The sequence below is a fragment of the Acanthaster planci genome, linkage group LG13, assembly GCF_054643075.1.
Source record: "Acanthaster planci isolate LZ-2023a linkage group LG13, COTS_SCS, whole genome shotgun sequence".
In the NCBI taxonomy this organism is placed as follows: Eukaryota; Metazoa; Echinodermata; class Asteroidea; order Valvatida; family Acanthasteridae; genus Acanthaster; species Acanthaster planci.
The window spans coordinates 6,154,408-6,171,382 of record NC_141789.1 but is presented as its reverse complement, the minus strand read 5'-3'; the positions used below and the strand labels follow the sequence as shown (position 1 = coordinate 6,171,382).

General features: G+C 39.6%; 1 protein-coding gene across 1 annotated transcript in view; it reads left to right on the top strand.

Moving 5' to 3' along the window:
- The first annotated feature begins 5,444 nt into the window (after positions 1-5,444).
- The window catches only part of LOC110982441 (alpha-1A adrenergic receptor-like), a 73,605-nt gene continuing 62,074 nt past the window's right edge, over positions 5,445-16,975 (top strand). Inside the window, exon 1 of the mRNA XM_087144839.1 lies at positions 5,445-6,129. The gene's annotated coding sequence lies outside the window, so the exon portion shown is untranslated. The remainder of the gene's footprint in view (positions 6,130-16,975) is intronic.

Here is a 16,975-nt window from a genome sequence, read left to right as displayed (position 1 = left end):
ACTATTTGTATACATCAGTAACGAGGTATTGTAATGCATTAATTATGTGTCCGCTTCTCCGCAACAATCTGACATTTAAAGAATTTGACGGGCCTGATTCCTCCCCAGCAAAAATTCCTGCATCCAACCCTGATATGTCTCCAGGGGACATGAAATGTTATTTCAAACCTACTATTTAAAAACCAAACAAGCAAAAACAATTCCCCTGCTCAGCTAATAGGGAAACTGTAAATGGCTTCACTTTTTTATGCAGACCCATGTTTCATGTATTAAAATGAAAAAAAAATAACGATCATGTTAGCATGTATCTTTCTGCCAGCCATTTCGATAGATTTTATGATAAACATATATTCTAAGAAATCTTTTGTAAATACATGTAGTTATTTTATTAAACAGTTGCCACAAAAGTTACACAGGGAAAAAACGTGGAAGTTAGAATGTAAATACCTTTTACTGTGTAACATTAAGAAGGCTTATCTGTTTATTTTATTAGTCGAACTCCTTCACTAAAAACTAACAACCAAAAGGGAACAAACTGTTTTGCGTCGGTTTCCCACGGGAACGATCTCCCATTCAGACGACATCGATTGATATCTCCTGTAATGTCAGTCTCTTTGTAAAGCTAATCCAAAGTTTTACGATTGACACACCATTACCATAATGGACTGATCCTGTACCTTCCTTATTCGCTCGTTACCCGGCGCCCGAACAGGGCGCTGTTTGTTTGTTTGTTGGGTTGTTTGTTGGGGTGTTTGTTGGGTTGTTTGTTGGGTTGTTGGGTGGTTTGTTTGTCTGTGTTTGTTGGGGGTGTTGGGGTGTTTGTTTGTCTTTGTTTTTTGTGTTTGGTTGGGTTTTTGTGTGTATCCGTGTGTGTGTGTTCGCTAATGGCAATGCTTTGGTGTCGGCTGTACCGGTGTGATAAAAACGTGGCCTTGGAACAATCCATGATTAAGGCCGTTTTTCAAATTCGCTCGTCACCCAGCGCCCTGTTTTGGCGCTGGGAAGGGCTGATCGCCTTGCACAGATTTTAGTGAAGAAAATACGTCACACGGGGGTCAGATCTACCGACGCGTAGAGCATTGTGGGTAAGTTTTTGCCAGGTGTGCCGGCTGGCTAAATGCGTTTCACAAGCGGCGGTTATCAATTCGAATTTTTTTCTTTTTCTTCCTCGTTGCTGGAAATATTCTCATTACATTTTATTCGTTCATCCAAAACTGATCAAGATAACCGCGGATTTGAAATACCGCTCAAAGACACGTGATCAGTGATATTTAGTGAGAAGATAGATTACCGAACTGTGATTGCCCCGAGGCCATTTTATACCCTACACTGCCCGTGCAAAACATTGCCATTGCACGTATGTTTCACTCCCATTCGATGTGTGGAAATGAACGACTTCGACAGTGCGTGGCAGTTACTTGACCAAACCCTAGTGAACCATACGGAATTGTCCTTTGCAACTTGCCAATCCTCGGTTAAGCCTTCTCATCTTGAAGACTTCGTTTGCACAAAATTAACAAACGATCACATTGAAACTCCTTGTATGTACTCTAGAAGGCTTACACCAAATAAAACACCACAGAATCGTGAAAAAAATGCTAAATACGAAATGAAATTTAGTCTCTAAGTGGTTTCTAAGGTAACAAAATATTTCCATTTTCAATCGATCTCATGGTCTTTTTTGCACTAAATTTCTCAATTTTATAAGTTTTCCCAGAACAATGAGACACTGTATACGACAGGCCAGAATCTCAACTACACAATAAAATCAGTTTTATCTAGCTAGATTTGTTGTTTGACTTAAGTAAGTGAAGTTATTTTAGACACTTACGCGGAGTGCGATCTACGTGTTTTACATGCACAAAACCCATCCAGCTACGTACCGTGCAAAAGGAACACTGCGGCCTGTCGCGTACCGACGTACAGTACATGTGCAGCGGATATACATGTACATGTTCCTGTACATGTGCGTGTACATGTAATATAAAAAATATGCATCGGAGCTGGAGTACATTTTCGTGTGGTTTATGCATGTATTGTACATGTAAAACTGGGGATTACACAATCCCTGCCAATGTTATGATGACAGACAGACCTGGGTTTCAATAATAACCTTCATGTTAACTTACTGTATTTTCGTGTTTGTCTTTCGTTTCCGAGTCACTGAATTCTTGCGCTCGCAAATTATGCGGGATAAACGGAATCGGTGCCCAGTTACAGTTTAATTAGGTCGATATGCAAACAAGTCCGGTCGCCGAGAGAAACAACTCTAGTGCAAAACTGTCAGCAAATCTAAAACCTTCATTCCTTTCTCCACCGCAGCTCACTTTTGAAAACTTCAGGAAAACGTCAAATTCTATGTTTGAGCCCTCGAAATTCGCATCAAAACGTGAACAAATATTTTGGGCAGGTATTTTTATTTTCCAAAAGTGAAAATAAGACGTATATTTCATGAAATAAAGCAGCTGCTTACCTGGCACGAATTCTCCTGGCCCTCAGTACGTATGCAAATGACCATAAAATGGGATATGCGCACTTAATAATTTCCCTCTGAAACATAATGTGATTGGCAAACAAAACAATTTTAAATAACGCTTCGCTAACAGGAAGTGATAACGTCGCGGTCACAGGTCGTGCACAATGTAGCCAATCACAGTACAAAGCCATCAGCTCTTCCCAGCGCCCTGTTCAGGCGCTTGGGGACGAGTGGATTTTTTCAGAACAGGGCCCACTCGAATGCGTCTCCGGCCGTCTCAGGCTTCGTATCCAAAATCATTCCTTGAATGTAGGTCAAAAGCGTTCAAATTAAATTGAAGTACTGATATATTTCCTTCTTTTGTACCTTAATTGAGTTTTCATGGCACATTCTGACCTACTTTTGAGCTAATAACTTCAAGGCCAGGTGGTAAAGAAAATTAATCCTCCGACTGAGACGAAGTTCAGTATTGGAAATGGCCTCATTTCACGCTATCATGCTCCATCCGATAATGGTACGCTGCAATCTATTTAAAAGGTCGTGGTCTACTTTTTAAAAGGTAACATCGTCCTGGGTGCGCCCTTTGAGACTATAAACGCGTTGCCTACAAAATATATTTGAAAAGAACATTTTAGAAGTATACTGTAATTGTTTACACAACCATACCCTCAAATGTGGGCTTTGTGTGTTATTATCGAGAGAAGGAACTTCGTAAGGAAGGAAGCTTTTGACTCCCGAAAATCGAGCGCCAGGTTGGAACGCTAATCGTAATTCTTGCTATAATGTGTCAGCCCCATCACCAGCCGACGCGTAACCTGCAGTTTGGTATCCGCATCGCTGGTTTACGAACGACTAGAGCGCAACAGCTGTAGTCGCATCGCTACCAAAAAAAAAAGAAAAAGAAAAAAAAGAGCACTCCCGACCAACATCGCCGATGAAGGGGCGCCTCTGCTAATATTACTGCCAAAGAAGCCTCCATTGCTAAGAAAATTGCGTTTTCTTTTGATACTGCTCGGAGCCCATACGTAACTTTCCATCTCCGCGCTTGTAAATACAACGGAATTAAGAAGGTCAAACCACGGTCATAAACCAGTGCTAGGTGTTTTTGTAATTAAGGACATTGCAGCGACGAGCACATTAACGTTTGTGTGACCGTATTTGAATAAATATGGCAGGAATTATGAAAAGTAGGGGCACAATGTTACTACCTCCCCTTCCCAGAAGACTTCTTGTGGACAGTTTAAAATGGTTATGCAGTGTGGAGTATGAAGTTGATGTAGTTTCTAATGACTGCACTGGGAAAGATGATTTGTTTCCTTCATTTTCTAGATATTCAAAGCAATCTGAAAATAAGATTTTTCTAATATACACAGACAGGGTGTATTTTATACACAGACGCACTTCATACTCTCAAAGTTCGCCTGTTGCCAAGTCGCAACCATCGCATTGCCGTTTAAGGCTTTACCGTCGCATTTTCATTTTCATTAGGTCTACATTTTGGATGTACAATCTTGAACCAAATACTGCAAAGTGTCTGAAATTGCTAACTGTCGTACAAGAATATGGGGGATTGGACGACATGTTTATTAATTGTGCAATAGCACACTTGGATAACACACTTGGACCAGAAGCCGCATTAATGTTGGCGACAGCCGTTCGACATACTGGTCCGAATGTGATTTTCCCGAAATCGCCATGAAAACTATAAGCTATCGGCCATAAATGGTAAAATCACGCAGGTCATCCCAACATTGTGAACTCTGCCTTGTAAGTATATTGATCAGGACGGTGAACTCATTTATTTTTGAACGTGCATTTGTTAAAATATTAACGATGGTATTGGCAAGTGATATGCTCTTCATGTTTTATTACATTACCTGTTAATTTGCTTTGTTTTATTCATAATTTTTTGTTTGTTTTTCTCGTCAAACAATTTTTACACTGCGATTGCGTGCCATTGCTCTTTTCAGTAACTTGAATTAAGACTTTAGAATAATAACACACTAGGATATCGCATTGTTAGTGGTAATGCCCCAAACCAACAAACGGCACATAGCAGCGGTGTGTAGGGCATAGAATGAACTAGGAAAAGGGCCACACTGCATCCGCATTTAAGAGTAAAAGGCAAATAGGATCATGGATGGAGTGGGATGCGGTAGACACCACTTTCTGTGCCGGCGTTGATCAAAGTGGACAGTATCGGATGATATGCTTGTATGGGTGGGTCTTTTCACGTTCGATCTTGGCGCAGTGTAGGGCAATCGCAAAAAAAGGATCTCTTGAGAAAAGAGTGCTCGATGAAACTGAAAAGATGTGGAGAATCATCCCCCTTTTGATCCCTGGAATGGGCCATTTGATCACCTCCCACACTCTGGTGAAAGAAACATAATATGCGGATTGTTAATACGGATTTTCGAACTTCGCAGCAGCCACTATGCTTAATTACATATCTGTATCATAAATAGAATTCCTGTCTGCGTGCATTCTGATGTCCAGCTCTCCACACCCACTCCTGTTTTCGCATTTTCATGGATTTACCGTCACTCCAAGCATGTGAACTGGCAGTTTACTTAACAATACTGTGGTTGTGTTCCCAGTAAGATTTTGTGGTTCATAATCTGGTGAGGATGCATGATTTTTTTCCACAGCGAGGGTCACATCCGAAATGGCCCCCTCCTTTTTTCAAAATTTACCAAGACAAGGCCCCATCGCCCCCGCTCTCGATTCACGCCTCATACGGGTTACTTACATTTTGGCGTAAATTTACGTAGACTTTGTAAATTAATATTTGGGGCATATAAAAATATATAATATTGTAGCAAATTTTACGTTAAACTGATTACGACGCGTAAGATATGTAATTTGTTTGACAAAGGGTAATTGGGCTTACTTTAATATACAAAGACGATCGAATAACTAAAAAAAGGTCACCACGTGTGAATTTATAATACGGATAGGTTACAGCAGAATTAAAATTTGAAGATAAAATTATGAACGTTTCAGACGCTTCATTACATTTAAAATTCCTTCCACAGCGGGGAAAGACACCCTTTGAGTCATGTCCCGTCTTTATAATACAAAATTCTACATATTCATAGTCGTAAGAGTAAGGAGAAAGAGACTCCATTCCAGAACTATTCCTAAACAAAGTATGTGAATGCTAGCTGTCAGGGTACTCTGTAAATCTGTCTGCTGTCAGCGAGAATTTGCCATGTATGTTTGGACCGATAGAGTGCGTAGTACAAAATCACGTGGGTTGAGAATGAGACGCTAAGACACACACTGAGTAAATGGGGCTGGCTCGCTGACATCCTTTCATCGATCCGAAATCACTGACCCATCACTCCACACTGTCGGCCGTACTCTTACCTTCGTAGGCGTGTGTTTAGGCTTAACTATGTCAAATTCGGTAGAATTGTAGCATTTAGCCGTATGATCAACCGTACCCTTGGATCAATATTACTATCGAGGAATACACATCTGTTCTGGCGAAACTTTAGTTTAATAAATCTGTGCGTAAATTTGGACTGCACAGATCTGTATGCGGAACTTTCGTTTGGAAACTACGTACTGTCACCGCTTTGGAAAATTGCGTCATGGTTTGACGAAGGCGACTCCCTCGCTGAAGCATCTACATTCAGAAGTGCTGGTAGGTGAGTTCACTTGTCCATCTATGAATTTAAAGCTATCTCCATGAAAGTCAAAAGAATTGCTGCTAGACCATTGTGGGACAAGATTGTATGATCATTCGTTGCATGTTCATAACATTCAACTTAGTGAAATCGATCAAGGTGTAAAGAGACAGTTCAAACACAAACCAGAAGACATAAAAGGTTGCAAGTTGGATTAGGAAGGCTTATAACCGCTGTTGTCTTAAATAAGAAAAACTACGACTAAAATGATAGAGTTTACCGTAATGGCGCTATGGTAAGGAAGCTAGATCGGGCGTATCCAAGTTGTGTATGGAAGGACATACTACTTAATTATAGCTCGTTATGACGTAACAGGATCTTGCCGCACATAACCAAAGCTCCGCGGCTTAACAGAAGCCTTATGGAAAGTTTCCTAGGAAATACCTACGCCTGCTTACGCGACAACCTCGGGGAAAACAACAGTGTAGAAAGTCTTATAGTATCACGGTGACTGGACTGATGCAGACAAGAAGCTGGGCCGGAATATCGGCATGACTGCACAAATGGCAACACGAGCCGAAAATGGACCTGTCACCGGAAGTGGCATGTGTGTTCACGGCCGTACTTTACCGGTTATATGTGATAAAATTACTACCGAATATGCCAGCAGGTGCAAGAACATCTTCAGGAAAAAAATGTCAAGCTGAGCGGCCTCTATCATTAAAGACGGCGCTGGCTTATACGCGCTATTGAGTAATTCCTTGTAATTGAAGCAATAGGTATTTTGATCACGATTTACAGGTCAATATTTTCGTCCTCGAGTGACGTGCAAGGCTGTCTTTCCTTTTTCCTGTGTTTTTTTCAAGATTCACATTTAGTGAGGCTAGAACCATGAATCGTAATGGCCCCGACCGCGGACTCTAGATATGACAAAGCACTTCATCACAAGAAGAATCGGAGGCAACTTGCTCTGAATATTACGCGCGTGCTTCTGTCATCATCCGAAGCAAATTAAAATTGCAGCTTACTGACATCTGTCTCGAGCTGAACCCAGGGACATGCGACACATGGCAGAAAACTGTGCATAGATCACGCACATAATCTTATCTTCATGATCAATTAATTGGTTAGAGATTAGAAGATTATGTCTTACTTTCCTTTATGAGCCTGTCCATATCACGAGAATGAAGTCTTAAAAACACCAGTGATATAATTAAATAGCACCCGTCAGGCAACAATCATTTTAATAAGCTGCTAATGATTAAACAAGCCTGGTCAGAATTCATACTAGCCTCAGATGTTTCAGACCGTAACACCAAGTTAATTTACGAAGGTTCAAAGAGCATGCTTTGTTCCTGATTCGTAGCAGGCGAGTGCATTCCTGTAATAGTAATATCACTGCTCAGTTTCTTACCATATATGTACAAAATCATACCCATTAAACGTGGCCCTATGGAATTTCGAGAGTAGTGAAATAACCTGAATTAAAACTATAGGTAGGAAGTATTGCCCAGGGTTGTGGCAACATGGTTATCAATTTCTGCCCGCAAAAATCCTCAAAATGCGGACAAAGTTTATTGTGTTTATAGGAGAATTTACTAAGATCTGAAAGTGATATCTATGTATATAAACAAAACGATATTTGTGAAACAATTTGGAGGTGTTTTGTTTCACACATATTTTGTTTTGTTGACCTGACCACCGGCTTCAGTTGGCAGCTTCAACAAGCCGTTTGCGAGTTAAATTTGAATAAATTCTGGGAGATTGAGTCATCTGATTGCACATAAACATAACAATTTGAGTTCCCGAGACTGAAGACGTTGTTGCTTTACCTCTTGATTCGGGGCAAGCTTTTGCATAGCGACCACCATCTCTGGAACGAACTGGTCCCTTCGTGCCCTTCTTATCCATTGAAAACAATGTGTAGATCAGTTCACTACCGGTAATAAATCCATTTGAAGCAAGACATGGGACGGAGAGAACCACCCCCGCCTTTGTGTTGGTTATTGTTTGATCGGAATCTCAGGAATTCTTTAAGGACTTTTAGGGAGATGTGTTAGGTAACAATAGACTACAGTGTGTATAGGGATTGGACAGGTAAGGGGGTACCCCTCCGTCCCATATCTTGCCTGGTATAAATAAATCCTACGTTAATATGTGCGCATGCGCATAAATGGCGAACGGAGGCTACAAGCTTGAACGGCCCACCAAAAATGTACGGGGCACAAATTACGACGCACGTCAGCATGGAACCTTTTTTTTTTACATTTGTCTTTGGAACCCATAGGCCAACCGATGGTGGAATAATTAAAGTTTTGATACCTTGTGCATGAAAGCATTTTAACCCATACCCACGGAGACATCGAAATTGTTGAAAAGGTGTAACTTAGGCGAGTGCGAGCCGAATTTGCAAATGGTACAAGGGCAATGTGAGCAGTGTACAAGGGCAATGTCTGCGGTTGAAAGCAACAAAATTCTCACACCTTCATGTTTTGCGTTTTTGCACACCGTACATGTACTTCAGTAGCGTTATACTACAGTGTAGCCGGGGTACAGAATAGAAATTTGTCAGGTAAAATAATATGGCTGAATGCCAGACGTTATTGAAGGAAAAAACGTTATCATCAGTTTCAATGATCCTTCGTCTTCATTCGGAGATGTTATCTTGCACAAATGATGTTGGTATCGATTAGATTTTTCCAATTACGTGTCTCAAAATTCTGTGATGTCATCATGTCACCCCTTATTCGTAACTAAACCATACACGTCCCATGTAGTTCGTTATCATTCAATTAATGGTGTCACCTATGACTCAGTGATTCTGATTTACGGGTAGTAAAATGTCTCACGTGGTATCACATAAGAAATAAGATGATACTGACAATTCAGTTCACTTCCTTTATTCATTCTGACACTCAAAATTATTGATGGTTCCAGTTCGCACGATGGAAGGACGTGGAAGTTTCATATACATGTACTTGGAAAATTAATGTAACCCCCCTTATTTTTCAGTCCTTATAAGACAAAATACTAATTCGTTAAATGTTTCTCAGTTTCGTATCAAGTAGACTCAGATCAAACTAAAAATATCTGCACTCTGCATTTTACCAGAGACACGTAAGATAAAAAGAATACTCAATTCAACCTCCAAAGCCACTCAGCATAATGTACTTGAGAACATGAACACACTCAATTTGAAGATTTGTCTTGAAAATTCAACGAACACGAGTCCTGCGTCAAATATTTGGCATTTCGTCCCTTCAGTAATTATTATAAAAGAACAAACTGCTCGTCCATACAAATACATAATATATGCACGTACATAGACAACGCTGGCCAACCCGTTCTATTCAAAGCAATCTAATGTGACCTGCACGTACCTCAAAGACACCCACATTTAAATTACCAGCAAGACCATGAAGTTTTTAAAAATAGCTTATGAATGATACCGTCTTTGACTGAAACTAGCATAGGTAAATGATTTGGAGATAAAGAGGCAGACACGAGTTACCCCCTTCACACACACCCACACATAAAACGCTCTCTCGGGCCAAACCGGAATCCGCTTCTGGTAGTCTGGATACCAGACCCGATGATTCTGACTACTCTACGAATCAAGGGTCCGGTATCACCCAATGTCCACGTGACCAAGACTTGTCGAATTCCTCCAGTTTTCCAGAAATAGCCGAAATATTCCGAAGTCGTCCCATCTATATTCGGCATGTTCGGATGGTCCCGTTGATGTTCGGTTATGCCGGGTAGGTAGGCTAGGTGTCGAACGCAAACTCCCGTATCTAATGGCAGCTGTTGATCCTACAATATTTTACTTTACACTGAAATCGAAGGTCACCTTGGCCAAAATCTATGCCAGCCAGGCGAAATGCACAATACAATGTCCATACGTAAAGGGTGCACCACTGTAATGAAATTGAGAACACCGGGGCCCCTCTACTTGTACTTGTAACCGCTGACGCCTCGTCGTATCTATTTATATCCGTGCAAGTGATACCTGACCCAATATTTGTTATCAGGAATCGTCTGGGAATATTCGGGCAGGGAACCATACTACTCATTTGGTTGGCGATACGGTATACCCAGCAAGAAATGAGACCGAGGGGTACCTCTGTATGAGACGGAGAGAACACCCCTGCTTTGTGTCGGTCATTGTCTCGCAGGAATCTGGGGAATTCCTTTCAGACATCTTGGGGGGATGTGTTAAGTAACAATAGTCTGGAATGTGTGTAGGGATTGGACATGGGGGGGGGTACCCCTCGGTCTCATTTCTTGCTGGGTATATGGTCATTTGTGGTTGGCCACCACTAGACTGGCTCCCGTCTCGTACGTAGTCTCCAGACGTCTTACAGACGTAGCGGGTAACAAATGCGGCAGAATCCTGCCGGCCTGGTGTATGTAATTGAGGAAACGATGCCCACTCAATACACAAATTGAGCAGAGCTGATAACATATTATTATGTTGCGGCTTCTTTGTTACCGAAAATAACTTCACCGTAAATGGATCAGTTATTTAAAGTTTAAACAATGACCACTGATTTGAAATAAATTGCCGTAAATGATTTATCGATGATAATCATTGAAAAATGAATTACCACACTGTAATCAACAGAGGCTTAGTAAGAACAGATACTTGTTTTTCGTTCGCCTCCCTGCTGTGTGGCCTGATTCAGCATCCAAAATTGACAGGACTAATCGCGCACGCTAAACCGCAGCAAGCCAGAGGCCCTATAGAGGGATCCCAATACGACGCTTTTAGCGTCGATCTGCGCACTTCCGCGTTTGGAAACGAGGCTGTATGTGTCAACTTCAATTCTTGACACGATCAGACGATTGAAAGTAAGGAGTCAAGACACAAAATACATATAGATATGTTAAATTCAGACTTTTCAGGCAGCAAATTTTTGTGGAAGAGTCTTTCAGGATGACTCGACTCGAAAAATCAAAGAAAAAATAACGGCAATTTACCGCCAACTAACGTACTGCGGTGGTTGCGTACATCTGGACGTGCAGTGGGCGTGGTTGAAACTGAAGTGTCGTCACACTTACAAACCGGATGGGCCTACTGCATGTACTGTGTCGACGTCGCAGGCGCGCGCGATCAAGTCCAAGTCAGGGACCAGTCCACGCCATTACGCGGAACAGACGCAAGTCTTACAGCGGCGAGATATAGCGCCGCTAGACGACGCTATATACATGATTGTATTATTGACACCTTTGCTAACATCACAAAAATGGGACTGCCGTATAATCCTCAAATATCTTACTTGAAAGAAAGTAAATCGGTCAATCTGTAAATTATTTCCGCCCGGAATGCTGTTGTTTTCGAGAAACAGAAATTTTCATTTTTTTTTTTCGCGGTGGTCTACCGACTATTGTTTAACAATTCATATCTTTCACACACCACAGCCGTCAACGGGCGCCAATTTTCATATGTGTAATGTGCTCAGATGTTGTGGTAGTCTTCATGAATGAACGGGTGAAGCAGCAGAAAAAAACACTGGCAGAAATTCACAAAAACGCATTGTAAACTGAAATTAAAGGAAATCAGGTGTAAGTTATACAATAGAAAATACGTTGAATTAGTTTGAAGTTGAATTTTATTTAAGGAAAAGAATTTCCTAACACGAAAATATTGCAAACTAAAAATCCCCCCAAAAGAACGTACATGTATTTGGTCCAAACATGGTGGCCGTTTCCAAGCTACATAGCGAGAGGATTTTCGTCAACAAAAAGTAGCCTACGATTTTCATACGTTAAATCCCTGGTTATGACCCACCTATAGATAGGCCTATTGCTGTTTTCAAGGGCCATGAGCATAAAGCATTTAGATGTGGGATCAAGTTTTGTATAAAGAAATGTACACGACAGCTTAAAAGGCTCAGATCTACTGCAGAAAAGCAGGTTGTCAGATATTTTACCAATCAATTTTCTGATATCTTGAGTCGACGATAACCATTTCCAGTGTTTTTGTCAGAGATGAATCCATTTAAATGCAAGATCACTTATCCCATTTTTTCGGAATTAAAGATTATCGCCCAAAAGTTGAAAGCAGCCATTAATGGAGTTTTTAAAACGGTTGAATGATTCCCTCCTAGGTGTTTAAATCACGATTGATGAACTTTAGTAGTGTGTCATGACAGTTCACGACATGGTGGAGGGGCTTGAGTGTACGTAAGGAATATATTTGTCTTCAACCTTAGACATTATATCATGAAGGACAATGGTGAAACTTTGGTGTGGCCAACTACTGTTCAAGACTAAACCTATAACAATGTTTTCGACCTCTTAAAGAAAGTTATTTTCTTGAATTGTTCGAAAACGCTGTCCAGCATTGTGAAACAATTTTTGGGGAGATTTGATACCGATATCAATCATTTTCGGCAGAACTGTAGTTTGTATAAAGATTATACTTGAAGTATTTTGGACTCATTCAATTGTGAGCAACTGATCAAGGATCCCTGTATCACAGGCTGCTGTTCAACCTTCCTTTTTTTTTACTGCAACGATGAAGATAGGACCCGTTAATCAGGAAATGTAAACTTGGTCTAAGTGAACATTTTACACTGCTGTATACCTAAGCTAGTGAAAAGTCCATATGGTTTTGGTCATAATGTTACCAAGATTAGATCTCTCAAGAGCTATAGTGAAGATTTGAATCCTTCACCGTCTGTGTACCGCAATAGTGTTGATCGGGCTTGGGAAAACTCAATGGGTCCATGTATAGGCCTTATAGAGAGATTTTACCAAAAGCCTTGAAACTGCACATTTGTGTTTCAATTAACATTTTTATTTTGCTTATTTATCTTTACATTAGGGGCCTTTTTGGTTTTGATACTTACATGACTTTACAAATTCATTAGCAAAACTGTGACCTATTCCGAGGCACTGAATATCAATATTGATTTGTGAACAAAATTGCTAGATTTTTTATACATTGCTATCGAAGATGTCTACTTTCTTTAGGAACTTATTGTTGTCTAAGTAAACGGTAGTAAGCCAGCAAGCAACCTTTTCTCAGAAATGTTTTGAAAGAGCGAATTTGGGGTTCAAAATTTTAAATGAACACATGCAAACTGAACATTGTCTTCCTAGATTTACATCACACTAACTGCGCGCACCCTCACTTGTCTGGAAAAAGCTTGGTCAATTTGATCGTTTGAAAAAGTAGCCTTTACAGTTCACTTTATGTATATCCTTTTGCAACTTCTGGACAATGCAGCATGTACTCCAACAAAGGAGATCAGATTAGGCCACAACGGAGCCACATTTTAATTGTGAGACTCTTAAACCTTCAGGCTTACAGACCGACTCTTGTGCAAATTGGGGTAAGTTGGTGGTAAAACTTTTCTTTATAAAGCATGCTGTCAAATCAGAAATATGATTGAGAGGGATGTAAGGTCTGCTAAAGTCAATTATTTCAGTTGTAAGATATGGCATCAGTTTAAATTACTTGGGCACAGTAATGAGGCTAAAGGTCAAGCTAATGTGGTCCTTGAAATTGACAGTGAGGTTAAAATAAATATTTTTTGTACTGCATCTGCAGCCTTCAAGGATTAGGCCAACCAGTTTTCTGCAGTAACTACTGACATTGTATATGAAGAATTACTAATATAAACTCTAATAAGAGTACAGTTCCAGACAATAGACCGGTCAAATTTTTCTAGGAGGCCCTGTATCATTCATCATTCATTTGTCCCATTGATACTGTACTGATTGAAGCCTCATACACTCGCTCATAGTAATGCATTGCTTAATATGAATCTACGTAAAATCTGTGTAAGGCCAAACAAAAAATTGCTGTGTTTCTGGTTACCTGACCCAACCTTGAAAATCATGTGGAACCTGTATCTTTTTCGACAAATCAATAAAATGTGAACACTTATGGTGCCCTACCCCGAGCCTAATTTTGTGTACATTGTCCTGTTCATTGTATTGGTTTAATTTTTGTTTGCATGAGATGGACGACTCTTGTGTATTTGAATTTCAACAACCAGCGGCTTTATACTACTCAATCACAGTGCTGATATGTAACATTGACGTGTACATGTATTATTCTGACACCGGCTTAGTACCTGTTACAAATATATGCCCCCCCAAAAAAAGACCATCATCTGACCCTAATTTTTTGAATTATAAAATTTATTTTCAGTGTAATAGGAAACACAACTAGTTTTTTGTTTTGCCTAAAGGACCTGCATCACCTTAAGAAATCTGATTCTTGTACAGATCAGATTAACTTCCTAACAAAAGTACACTGACCGATCAGACAGCACATCTTAATCCTCTCCCAACAATTGTCTGGAGATCATCTGCCCCACACCTAATGTTTGACCTTGAAGAGATTATGAGAAGTATGAAGTTTAATAACAAATAAGCAACTCAGAAAAGATTAAATAAAGTGAAATTTCACATTCTTCCTTATAATTTAATATGCAGAATTACATTAAAAGGAAAATGCATACCAAATGCATACATATAATGACCCAACAAACCAACTGGTGAAGTAAACTGATCACAAATTGATTGCCGAAACTTAAAGTTTGAATGGTTAAAAAAAGTATCATGTATGTAAACAAATTTAAATGTCCGAAACCTGATAAAAACTAAAACAGCCTATTTATTGATTCTATCACTTGAAGATGAATGTGAAAACTATTTTTGTGAACTTGACCAGGCAAACGTTTCCACTGACATAAGAGGTTCAAGCCTCTTAAGAAGAGCCCAAAAAGTTGATAACATGCAGGATTTTTAAAAACCTTGTCCAAGCAAGAGTGGGGACTCAGCCCCTGTCACATCTCAGCCATCCAAGTACACAAATTACTGACATTTGATATGCATGTAAATATATGGGGCATGAGGGCTGTGCAATTATCACAATTTACCTTGCTGCTGAATAAATACTTCCTGTTATGCATGCTAAATGAACAGCATACCTGTCTACAAAAATTGTTTTATTTCTATGGAGTGAATTTTTATGTGTGGCCTTTGACAGAAGTGGCAAGTTTCTTTTGCTGTCCAGTTTAGTTGGCATACCTTTTTTCTAAACATTACCCCTCATTCCTGGAACGGTCATCACAGGTATGCTGTATATCTACACAAATGACCGGTGTGATTAATTGCCAGAAATAGCAGTAGTCATGGGGAAAATATTATCTGTTGGCTACAAATGGGATTAATTTCTGACTGAGTGTCCTATACAACAAAATCAACAGGGTTGGAGAGACATACCCCATTAAAATGTTTTTCACATCCAAAGACACAAGAAATGATCCAAATGCATGACTCAATTCAATGGTTGATGATACTTCACACAAATACTGTATGTAGCCAACGATGTCTTCAGGGCATGTTTCATTGTGTTGCATGATAAATTAATACACAAATATACATGTATTTGAACTACTTACAAGTCATTCTTTTACTACGGTTCTTTCTCTTTTTTGACATTAATGTGTGACTATGATGGTTATACAACCGAAAGCTTTGATATCCATGAAAACTTGACCATGCTGACTGACCTCGTCTGCTTTCCCAGTATGCAGGAGACGTACTATTATATTTTTTTGTCTTTGTTGGTTGATTGTTCTTAAAACCTTTATTACTAGATTTCTGGTCCATGTTGCTTGTTGAGTTGTAATGCCATTGATTGTGGTATGCAGTATTCCTTGTCTCCAAGTTTCTGTTTTTTACTGACATTTCACAGACTTGCTCGACCAGCAAATGGTGAGAGGCAACACTGATGTCACATCCTTCACACTGAGGACCATTTCTAACTCTTGGGTTATCTTTTCTTCCTTCTACATTACTTTTGGGATGATGTCCCTTTTGGTATTGATGAGTCTTTGAGTCACTAATACTATAAGGTTGATGACGATGTTGGTCCTTGCATTTACTGATCTTATTTCCCCAGTTAATTCCTTGGGGACTTCTGTAATCATGTCCCTTGAGATTTATGGCATAATGTGATGAACTACATACACCTCTTTCACTAGCTGCAGGTGACTGTGTGGATAACTCATCAATCTGCATTCCACGCCCTGAAGGACTGTCTGATGCCTGCCTTGCCTCACTGAAACATGTAAAGAAATTTCATGATTGCAATTACAATCTATCAAGTCAAATCAAATTAACCTGGCAAAATTACCGTGTAATTTTGCTGCACACTGGTCGGTTTGGGGGAAGCAGTTCTGCATTGTTGTTATTTCCTACACACTATCAGGTATACATGGACCATTAGGAGCATATTCACAAATGAAATTGGTTTTTTTCTTTTGTAGGTATCTGCCTTTTGTACTAACTTGTGCTCATTATAATTAAAACACATTCTGTGAAAATTTAAACTAGAACGCCCAAAGTTTTACTTCTTTCCCCTTAAAAAGAATACAGTTAGAAGAAAAATGGATAATGTAATGTTGGAAGTTATGTTATAAACTTTTATTAAAAAACAGTGACAAAGACTTCACAGAATTTTACTTTGTCCTATTTTACCTCCACTTGCTCAACAATTTTTACCTAAATATAGGACCCCACAAGGTCATGTTCTTCTATTCTGTACACGTTATACACTAATGAAACAGACCTCTGACACTGATCAAAAGATGCAAATAATACTTTACTAGTGGGTCATTTATTTGAGAAAAAGGATAAAACTGCTAAGATTCATAAAATTTCTGGATTTGTCCAGTTTCTGTGATAAAAACTACTTAGAAATTTGTAAAAAAATAACAAAGGAGGTCTTTGATTTCTGCAGGAACGAAACACACATATCAAATATGTAGATCAAAAGGCCACTTGAGATCAATCATCAGTTGCTTTTTGATAAATGTTGTAAATAAAAGTGCATTAAGTTAAA